Here is a 12,022-nt window from a genome sequence, read left to right on the forward strand (position 1 = left end):
GCGCCCCCGCCTCTCACACACAATGCTGCTGCGTGCGCGCCCCCTCCCCGCCCGCTTTGCTACACGTGCGCGCACCCCGGACGTGGGCACGCCATCAGGTGCCAAGACCCAGCGCCCACCTGAGCATCAGTTACCAGCTGCCCCCTGCCACATTCAGCAAGGAGGAAATAACAGCAGAAACATGCTGGAAACACACTGCGGGGCAGTCAGCATCGGCGGAGAGAGGAACGGGGATCGTGCTTCAACTGCGAGACCTTTGTTGTGCGCTTTTCAATGTTTAAAGGCACCGCCTTCTTGGACGACCAGATAATCTGCGCCCACAGCGCCAGTTGTTGAGGAAGTCCAAGGGTTGGAAGAAGGTTACTGTACTGTACTGTCTTAGAATTCATCAGCTGAGGGAGGATAGCGAGTAGTGTTGATGAGGTTACCATTCCCGTTAACTAGATGCTACAAGATTTCATGGGGTCGTAGAGTCATACATCTTGGAAATATGACCACTGGCCCAACGTGCCCAAGATGCCCCATCTACACCAGTCTACCTGCCCATGTGTGGCCGATATCCCTCTAAACCTTGCCTGTACATGTACCTGTCCACATGTCTTTTCAATGTTGATGTAGCATCTGCCTTAAATTCATCTGGCAGCTCGTTCCATATACTCACTACCCTCAGTATGGAAAAAATTGCCTCTCAGATTCCCGTTAAATCTCCCGTCTCACCTTAAACCTATGTCCTTTAGTTCTTGTTTTCTCCAACTCTGTGTCTCCTCACTGTCACCCTGCTGTGTGTCATCTGCAAATTTGCTGATATTACTTTGAATCCCTTCATCTAAATCAGGGGTTGGCATCCTACGGCCCCCGGGCTCTGGCTGTACCACATCCTGCGCAAAACCGCTGGCACGGCTGCACACCTTCTGTGAACACGTTTAAGTAGAGAACTGCAGATGCTGGAAAAATCGAAGGTAGACAAAAATACTGGAGAAACTCAGCGGGTGAGACATGCAAGGACTGCATGAGGCTGCCTCACCCGCTGAGTTTCCTCAGCATTTTTGTCTACCTTCTGTGAAATCGTGATTTGATGCCTGCCATCCTGGACGGGATCCATGTGTACACGTGATAGATGTGGCCCACCATCCGCTCACAGACATGGGACCCAGCCCCTTTGCAGAACAAGGTTGCCGACCCCTGATCTAAATCATTGATGTATATTGTAAATAGCTGCTGTCCCAGCACCGAACCTTGCGGTACCCCACTAGTCATTTCCTACCATTCTGAAAGGGACCCGTTAATCCCTACACTTTGTTTCCCGTCTGCCAACCAATTTTCTATCCATGTCAGTACTCTACCCCAATACTATGTGCTCTATTTTTATCCACTAATCTCCTATGTGGGACCTTATCAAATGCTTTCTGAAAGTCCAGGTACACTACATCCACTGGCACTCCCTTGTCCATTTTTCTAGTTGCATTCTCAAAAAATTCAAGAAGATTAGTTACGCATGATTTCCCTGGTAAATCCATGCTGACTGGGACCGATCCTGTTACTGCTATCCAAATGTGCTGCTACTCAATCTTTTATAATTGACTACAACATCTTCCCCACCACCGATGTCAGGCTAACTGGTCTATAATTCCCTGTTTTCTCTCTCCCGCCTTTCTTAAAAAGTTGGATAACATTAGTTACCCTCCAATCCACAGGAACTGATCCTAGATCTATAGAACATTGGAAAATGATCACCAATGCGTCCACGATTTCTAGAGCGACTTCCTTAAGTACCCTGGGATGCAGACCATCAGGCCCTGTGGATTTATCAGACTTCAGTCCCATCAGTCTACCCAACACCATTTCCTGCCTAATGTGAATTTCCTTCAGTTCCTCCGTCACCCTAGATCCTCTGGCCACTAGTACATCAGGGAAATTGTTTGTGTCTTCCATAGTCCAGAGTACCTGTTCAACGCGTCTGCCATTTCCTTGTTCCCCATAATAAATTCACCTGTTTCAGTCTCCAAGGGTCCAACTTTGGTCTTAACATGTTTCCTCTTCACATACCTAAATAAGCTTTTACTATCCTCCTTTATATCTTTAATCCATCTTCAGGCATGTCTTAAGCCTCTTAATCTCTGCTGCCAACCTCAACCACTCCAGGATGGAAAGTGAGGGAGGGGTAGAGATTTAAGAAGGAAATTTCTGACAGGTGGCCAACATTGAATTCCTAATGAAGGGAAGTGAAAGATTCATGAATTCATACGGCACATTAATATCCCTATGGCCCAGCTTGCCCATGCGATCGAGGTGTCCCATCTACATTGGTCCCACCAGCCTTTGTTTGGTCCATATCCCTCTAAACTATTCCTACCCACGTTACATAGAGAGTTTATGTACAATTTAATTGCAGCTTCAGCACATCCCAACTTTGCTGCTTTAGTTACTTCGGCGCTTTAGTTACTTAACCTTGAACCTCCGACGCAGGAAGTTCGAGGTTAAGTCCACCTCTGCACCATTGCCACCTTGTGCAGAGTGCTGCATCATTAAAGTCAGTCATAGAGCATGGAAACAGGCCATTCTACAAAACGCATCCATGCTAATCAAAATCCCCATTTTGATTCTAATAATAATTGCATGCGTTTAGCCCATATCCCTCTAAACTTTTCTTATCCATGTACCTTTTCACCATTCAAATGAAGCGCAAGCAAATGAGGGGGATGAATTTGTATTGCGCCTCTAATGGCTTGAAGGAATGCCAAAAGCGTTTCAGAGCCATTAAGGCATTTTTAAAGATGCATGCATCGTACTAATGTGGGAAATGTGCCAGGCATTCACCCAGAGCAAGGTCCCCCACACAGCAATCACTTAACGACTATGAAATCTAAATTAGTAAATTGAGAAACAAAAATCAGCAGGGACTGCATAGAAAATGTGAGTCTCTGTACTGTAAGCAAATTTGGGTCCCATATCTGAGGAACAATGTGCTGGCTTTGGAGAGGGTCCAGAGGAGGTTACAAAAATTATTCCAGGAATGAGTGGTTTAGCATATGATGATTCAGATTCAGATTCAGATTCAAATTCAGATTCAATTTTAATTGTCATTGTCAGTGTACAGTACAGAGACAACGAAATGCATTTAGCATCTCCCTTGAAGAGCGACATAGCAAACGATTTGAATAAAAATAAATAAATAATAAGTGTCCGGGGGGGGGGGGGGGGGGATTGGCAGTCACCAAGGTACGTTGTTTAGTAGAGTGACAGCGGCCGGAAAGAAGCTGTTCCTCGACCTGCTGGTTCGGCAACGGAGAGACCTGTAGCGCCTCCCGGATGGTAGGAGGGTAAACAGTCCATGGTTGGGGTGAGAGCAGTCCTTGGCGATGCTGAGCGCCCTCCGCAGACAGCGCTTGCTTTGGACAGACTCAATGGAGGGGAGCGTGGAACCGGTGATGCGTTGGGCAATTTTCACCACCCTCTGCAATGCCTTCCGGCTGAGTGCTTGACGGCGCAGGGTCGCTATACACTGGAGTTCAGAAGGTCGAGGGGGGACCTCATTGAAAATTATGGAATAATGAAAAGCATAGAATGGATATTTCCACCGATGGGAGAGTCTAGAACCAGAGGTCATAGCCTCAGAATTAAAGGGTGCTCTTTTATAAAGGAGGTGAGGAAGAACTTCTTTAGTCACAGGGTGACTTTAGTTAATCTGCGGACCTCATTGCCACAAAGGGCTATGGAGGCCAAGTCAGTGGATATTTTTAAGGCAGAGATAAACAAATTCTTGATTAGAACAAGTGTCAAGGGTTATGGGGAGAAGGCATGAAAACGGGATTAGGAGGCAGCGATCAGCCATGATTGAATGGCAGAGTAGACTTGATGGGCCAAATGGCCAATTCTACTCCTATAACTTGTAAAAATATCTACAGAATAGTGCTCAGATCTTTTATAGTCTCCTGAAAGAAATGACAAGGTCTTTTCATGGAATATTCACAAAGCTGAGGCCATTCATCCCATCAGGTTTGTGTAAACTGAGAGAAAGCCAGACAGCTTTATCGCTGCCAGCATCTGGTCCACAAACTGTACATGGCTCCTTTACTCCACATACAAATAAAGTGTAGCTGGTCCATGTGAAAGGTTAATACCACTGGCAGTACCACATTTCGTCAGTGCTTCACTGATGCACCCGGCCTGCAAAAGCAAGACTGAACCCAGAATGAAACACATGGGATCTTCAAGGCACATTAATTCAGGGCAAGAATTCAGTGCACTCTCTGCTGTTTGTTCCAGTTAAAGATCCCCAGGAGCTTTCAACTTGAAAATATGGAGCGTTCTCAGTCAATCAAGCCAACATTTCTTTACCCCCAAGCATTACCGAGAACAGACCATCTGCCTTTCACGCAGTGGATGCTAACATTTACTCACATAATATCATAAGGAAGGAAACATTTGTCCCATCTAAGTTTGTGCTGACTCACAGCGCAAATCCATTCCCTCATGCTATCCTCTTTCCCTGGCAATGCATCCTCTCGCATATCCACCAAACTGCTCTGAAAAGTCCTGACCCAAAACATTGCCTGTACAGATGCTGTCTGACCCACTGAGTTCTTCCAGCACTTTATGCTTTGCTCTACATTGCAACATTTGCAGTCTCCTTGATTGATTAATTAATTGATTGAAAGATACGGCATGGAAACAGATCCTTTGGCCCTCCGAGTCCAAGCCGATCATCAATCATCTGTTCACACTAGTTCTCTCTTATCCCACTTTCTCATCCACTCTCTACACACTGGGGGTCAATTTAGAGGCCAATTAACCTACAAACCCACGTCTTTGGAATGAGGGGTGGAACAGGAACGGCCAGAGGAAACCCACAGGAAGAATGTGCAAACACCACACAGACAGCACCGGTCAGGATCAAACCCAGGTCTCTGGCACTGTGAGGCATCAGCTCTACCAGTTGTACCACTGTGCCCCATTTTACAGCTCTTGATTATTTTGCAACATACCTACACATAATGGCAATGTACAGTAGCAGCAACTTCTTTGGGAAGTTGGAGAAAACAGCAGCAGAGGGAGAACGCACAAACAGGGAGCACCCAAGGCTCAAACACGGGCAGCTGTACCTGTGGGGTACCAACTGCCGAGCCACTGTGGTGACTAATACATACACAGCAACGGTGCCCACAGTAATGTGACACTCAGGCTTTTCTACCCTGAATCGAGATTCCTGGCATTGAATTCAATCCCACTGTAAATGTCCAGATCAGGAGGTATTTTCCTGTACCTGGGAAAATGAGGTGAAGGTAAACATGTTTTTAATTGATGGGTTGTGGTATATTTATTTGGCGATATTTTCACTGGAAGGTCGGAGATTGAGGGGAGACCTGACAGAAGTACATACAATTATGAGGAATTGATAGGACAGACAATCCAAACTCCTCCCCTCCCATAAGTGGTTAAAATGTCAACGACTAGAGGATACAACTTTAACATGAGAGGGGCTTTATGTTTGTGACTGGTATGAAGTTGTCATTTAGTCATCACTCCCGTTAAACTGTAGTAAAGCTGATGTTACATACCCCACTTATGTTGTCACTGCAGTAACATGCAAAACATCTGAAACACATTGGTTGCAAGGACTTCAGGACATCCTTAGGCACAATAGGAAAACAGGTTTGCTATTTCTTTGAAATACAGTCAGATACTGCTGGAAGCACTCAGTGGGTCAGGAAGGGCCTGTTGAAAGAAACAGAACTAATGCATCAGATCTGTGATCTTTTATCAGCCCTTGGTTGTGCTTTAGGCAACAATTTGCATACATTAAGCACCTTGACAATATGCAAAGTTGTCACAAGGACGATGCCATCACTATTTCTGGTGACCTTGCATGAATAATGTTGAAATGGTGATCTCATCCCTGCTGTCAGCAGCCTTCCACAGCCAGGCTCCTGCTCTGCTCTCCCTTCAGTTTCTGTCAAATCTCCCATTCTAGGAGTGGTCCCAGTGTGTGACCAAGGGTTCGATATCCACAGCTATCCCATCACGGTAGCATATTCACTGACCCACTCACTCGCTCCCGCCCCTTAAAGATGCCAATTAATATCATCCTTCCCTGCTATTCCTTTTGAGTCCCATTTCCATTATTCCCACCGGCCCTTAAATTCTGGACAAAGCCACTCTTCAAGCATAAAAAAGATTGTCACTTTTGTCTGTTGGATGCATCGATTAAATCTCCTCTCATTGCCACAAGGACAACCCATCCACCCTAGTTTAATTTTGTAAATTAAATCCATCATCCATGGCAAACACAAGTTGCTGGAGGAGCTCAGCAGGTCAGGCAGCATCTGTGGAGGGAATGGACAGGCTGACACTTCGGGTTGGAACCCTTGTTCAGACTCCACAGATGCTGCCCGACCTGCTGAGTTCCTCCGGGATTTTGTTTTACTCAAGATTTTTGCATCTTCAGTTCCGTGTGTCAGAAGTTATCATCAGTGGGACGGTTCTAAAAATTCTTTTCTGGGACCTTCATAATCAGGTAACTAGAATTGGACATGCAGCTCCGGTTATGAACTAACCAGAGCTTTATAAAAAATTCAAAACAACTTCCCACTTTTATAATGGCATAGTGATGAAGGGATTAATAGTATTGCACCCCCAGAAACACATATGAACAATGATGGGTTGAATGGTTTATTGTGTCACAGAGCACAGAAATAAACTGTTTAATCTAGCAAATTCATGTAACTGTCAATTTTAGCAAGGAGTGAGAAAATGAGCAATAAAATATGAAAGAGAGATTAAAAAAAATAAAGCAAAGAAAACAAGGGACAGGGAGAGAACCACGAACTGCGACAGTGTGCATGGGTCAAACAGGAGACAAACCATTCTTGTAGGAGGCGGCCACAGAGATACAAGAGGAACTGTGATCATTCGTTTTTAACAGAAGTTACAAATATCAATGGAATAAAATGTTCTCTTTCAGATGTGATGTTAAATGGTGGGGCTTGTCTGATCTGTGGCATTAAAAGCGGTCTCGTTACCCTCAGGAGAGCTCTCCCTTGTGTCTTGGCCAACATGGTCAATGATGGTGGGCAGAGCGGAGGACAGCTGGATGACACAGATCTGCTATCGCCACAGAGCGAGACTGAGAATAAGTGATTTATGATCTGGTCTGTGCGGAATGAAAGGCCCCGGAACCATTTTCAAAAATAACTTTTGTGAAAGGATTGGGCATATTCAGCAAGTGAAACACTTGAAGAGAAAGAACAGACAACGGGCCACTTAGACCACCCAGAATAGACATACTGTAACATGCTGACTGGTCTCCTCTGTGATTTGCACTCAGACAGCTCCAGTCTTCAGGTACATTTATCTCAAACCTTGGGTTTACAGCAGAGCACTGGCGAGTAATGGTTTGTTCTTTTCAGTGCAATTTATTGCAAGATTGAATTTGTTCCAGCCGGACAAAACCTGAAACGGTCCTTGGATCCCAATAAGCAGTTTTCTATTCTTTAGTGTCCAACACAGATTCTGGAAGCAAAGATCGTGCATTCATCCCCAAATCAAAGCAAAGTTGGTCTGAAGAAGAGTCCCAAACCAAGACATCACCTATCCAAGTTCTCCAGAGATGTTGCCTGACCCACTGAATTACTCCAGCACTGTGTTCTACTCAAGATTCAAGCATCTGCAGTTCCTTGTGTCGCCATTATTCAATATTCATTCAGATTTTAATGCCACCCATTTGACCAGCCGACTCTTTGTGATGGTCACTACTCAGGCACGGAGAGAAAGCTCACTCTCAGCTTCCAGAAGGTCATGGGTGTGTGTCCCACTTCCGTTGCTTGAGCACACAGCCAAGGCGTTTGTTCCCTGTGCAGTGTTTAGTGAGTGCGGCAGTGCGGGCAATGTCAACTTTCAGATGAGACAATAGCCACCTGTGAACGATGCCCTGCCAGTGAAAATCTCTTCCTGAGATAACACATCCCCTCACCGCTGCTCGTGGGAGCTTGCTGTGTATATAGGTTTCCGTCAAAAGTACAGCAACCATTTTGAAAGGTGGGAGGAAATCGGAGCAACCAGAAGAAACCCATACAGTCACAGGGAGGGCGCGCAAACTCCGCAGTTAGCACCAGAGATCAGGATCGATCCAGGGTCTCTGTGGTTGAGGCAGCAGCTCCACCAGCTACAATTAATCATATTTATAATCATTAGAGCCAGGATGTTTAGGCGCTAAAAAGCTCTGAAATAGGCAGGCAAAAAGACATAATAAAATTGCAAAAAAGGCATGAAAAAGGCACATTGACAAAAAAAAGGCATTAAAAGGCATGTATTTCCACGCCCAAAATATGGATAAAAATGATAATATAAAGGTATTCTACATTAAATGACCAAAGTTGCCTGGTTGCACATAATTACAAGCAATTTTTTCAAATTATCTGGTGTTAAATTATGCCGCCTCTCAGACAGAATATGCTTCAGTTGTGAAAAACTTATTTCTACCTCAGCTGAGGTCACTGGTGCACACACAAAACAAGCTACAGACTATATTCATGTCAATATCTTGTGCATTACAACTACCTTTGAGAACTTTAGCTATGTTTTTGTATTTCTTCAAGATCTTTGTTAGCTAAAATCACTCTCACATTTTCCTTGTATATCTTTACCTACATCGTCAGGAATTATACGGATATCGTCAGTTACTTTGTTGAAAACCTGCAAGTTATTCACTAATGTTTTGCCACATTTCTCAAGGGAAGTGATAGCTTGTGTGAAGTTTGCAAAATTGAAGCAATAAACACAAGATCGCAGTGGAGGAACGTTTTCTGCATGATTTCACTGACGATCCGGACTGCAGCAGACCCTTCTTCAAAACGGTTGACAAATTATTTTATGTTTTCGAAATTTGCAGCATAGTAGACTACAGCAGAGAGCCATGTACCCCACCTAGTCAAAACAGGCTGAGGAGGTAGCGGAATCTCGGGTGCCATTTCCTTGAACATGCTTTGAGGAAGATTTTCTTGACATTTGGAAACAAACTATGTATGTGCTTGACAATTATATGAAGTCCTTGAGTTAAGCATGTCAAATGCAACATTTTGGGGAAATAAAACTTTAAGAGCACAAGCAGCTTTTTTAATGTTCGGAGCTGCATCAGTCACAAACAGAAAAACATTCTCGTGTTTTATATCTTCTGGCCAAAGATCAGCAAGTGAAGATGTAAACAACTGAGTAATAGTTGAGCTGTTTGACTTCTCCAATACTTCCAATGTCAACACATACTCCTTTGATGGTTGACCTGCCTCCAGTGTACCGATGACCACATTGGCAACATATCTCCTCACAACATCGGTTGTTTCGTCTATTGAGATCCATATTATGTTGCATGCAACTTCAACTCTAATTTTCTGCACAATGTTGAAGTTGATGTCAACATAATTTTTCCATAATTATGACTCGCTCGATACATGTTCCTCTGTGTATTTCTCTAAAAAAACTCAAGAGATTTGTTTTCCAATTTCCAAATGGAATTCTAGCATCAATGAATGCCTTGTACAGACCACTCGAAAACTCAGATTTGCGACTGGAGCCAGCAGTAAATGTAGTGAGGAGACAAGCTTGGGTATTTCGCTTGTGTAGGCTACACCCCAGCGATATCAACATTGATTTCTCTAATTTTAGATAGCTCGTCTTCTCCCTCCTCCCCCTCACCCTTTCCAGCTCTCATTCTAGTCCTACTGTCTCTGCCTCTTCCTTTCTTTTTCCCCACTCCCCCCCCCCCCCCCCCCCCCCATCGCCTATTCCTTCTCTCCATAGATGCTGCCTCACCTGCTGAGTTTCTCCAGCATTTTCTGTCTACCTACGATTTTTCCAGCATCTGCAGTTCTTTCTTAAATAGATCTTGGAGAAAGCTGAACCAGCGGGCAGCGGCATGAACGAATGAATGACCGACAGTGGCGCCCCCGGTTTTGCCCCGGTGGTGGAATTTTTTTTGTAAGTTATACTATGCTAACACGTTAATAATGACATTCATATTAATATGATAACATAGAAAACGTCATTGAAATTGACGGCGGCAGCGACCCGACTTCGGAGGTTCGGCCGCGGGCCCAGTAGACGACATCGTCGGGAGCTCGCAGGTAACAGGTTGGTGACCTGTTTTTCTGGGGCTCCCGCGGCAATAAATTCTTCCGCTGGACTGGAGGGCGGGAGCTTCGACCACCCCGGGCCACGGAGATTGAACCGGCCCTTTTGCGAAGCACGGTTGAGCCGCGGTACTAAAGCACCATCACCCGGTGGGGGTCACAACATCGGAGGCCTGGATCGCCTCAGCGCAGAGGGAGAACAAGGAGGGAAGAGACAAAGACTTAAGATTTTTGCCTTCCATCACAGTGAGGAGGTGTCTGGTGAACTCACTGTAGTGGATGTTAAATTTGTGTTTATTGTGTGTTTTGTTACTTTAACATATATGTATGACTGCGAGGCAACAAAATTTCATTCAGACCGAAAGGTCTGAATGACAATAAAGTTTCCAAGATCTAAGAAATCACGGTACAACTAGAGAAAATAGCACAACCTTTGTGCAAAACGGCAAAAAAAGGCAGATTTAGACACTTGATCGTGAAAAAGGCATTATCCTGGTGAAATCATCAAAAAAGGCATGAAAGGGCACTTATGGCATAATCCTGGCTCTAATAATCATACTAGACCAAATAGGACCCATTAGGTCCCTGTCATTTGGGAGGCCTGGTCCCCCAAGGCAATATTGCACCACTCACACATAGCCCCCAACTTCGCAGGCACCGCTCATTTCCCCTCATCCCCCAGCACTCCCTCCCCCTCTTCTTTCCCCTCACCTCCCCCTCTCCTTTCCCCTACCCTGTCACTCCTCCATCCTCTCCTCTCCCTACCCACCTCCTATCCCTCTATCCCCCCCACTACTCACCTCCACCTATCCCCCACTATCCCTCCTGACCTCCCCCACTGCCCTTCTCTCCCTCTATTCCCCACTCCTTACCCCTCAATCGCCCCACTCTCCATCCTCACCTCCCCAGGATCCTTCCCCTCTCCTCCACCCCCAATCCCTCCCGCACCTCTCCCTCCCTCTCCTTTCCCCTACCCTCAGTCACTCACTCCCTCCATTAAAAGCAGCATCTGCAGTTCCTTCCTCCACAGGTCATTCAATGTTAGCTGTGGTTTAGATCCATTGACTTGACAATTGGACCAGCTTGCAGAGTGTGTGTGGTGTGTGGTGAGGTGTGTGGGTGTGTGTGTCCCAAACTCTGCGCAAACGGCTTGGCCACCCTGCAACCCGACTCTCCCTCCCTCTGCCCACTCCGGCTCAGCCACCGTTTGGTCCATCCCCGCCCACCCACCTACCTGCTTGCTGTTGCCACTGGGCCGCGGGGGGGGTGTGAATGTAGTCGGTGTTCATCACGGTGGGCACTACGAGTTTGGATGAGCTGGTAGAGAAGATCTCCTCCGAGATGGCCGTGAGGGCGAGTTACCGCTAAGGCGGCGGCGGATCCGGGGGACGGGTAGACAGGACCGTCATTGCCAGAGAGAGCGAGCGGGGGAGAGGGGTGAGTGAGTGAGGAAAGAGAGACGGGACCAGGGCCAATGAACCCTCCACACCCCCCGCGACCACCGCCGGTGGTGGGTGAAACGATAGACAAGTTACTGTAAGGAAGGGAGAGAGGAGTTTGTGAGTGAGGTGGGACAGGCTGTCGCCGATGGGGCAGGAAGGGGGGCCGCCATCCCGGTCGTGGCATTGATCGACCAATCTGTGTGGCGCTGACTGAAGGAATCTGCTCACGCGCGTTTTTTAAGATTTTTAAACCTCGACAGCTTTTACAATAGACCACCAATCGGAACAAAACTTGTTGCACTCGCAGCACAGGAAAACGGTGAGTAAAGTGGCGAAAAAATCGTAGCGCTATCGCGTAACATTTTTGCGCAAATAGAAAAACCGCGCAAACCGGAAGAGCACAAGATCAGAGTTTTAGTTATGTATAGATAGATAGATGAAGATAGATGTATAGATAGA

This window comes from Leucoraja erinacea, chromosome 28 (genome assembly GCF_028641065.1).
Source record: "Leucoraja erinacea ecotype New England chromosome 28, Leri_hhj_1, whole genome shotgun sequence".
Taxonomy (NCBI): domain Eukaryota; kingdom Metazoa; phylum Chordata; class Chondrichthyes; order Rajiformes; family Rajidae; genus Leucoraja; species Leucoraja erinaceus.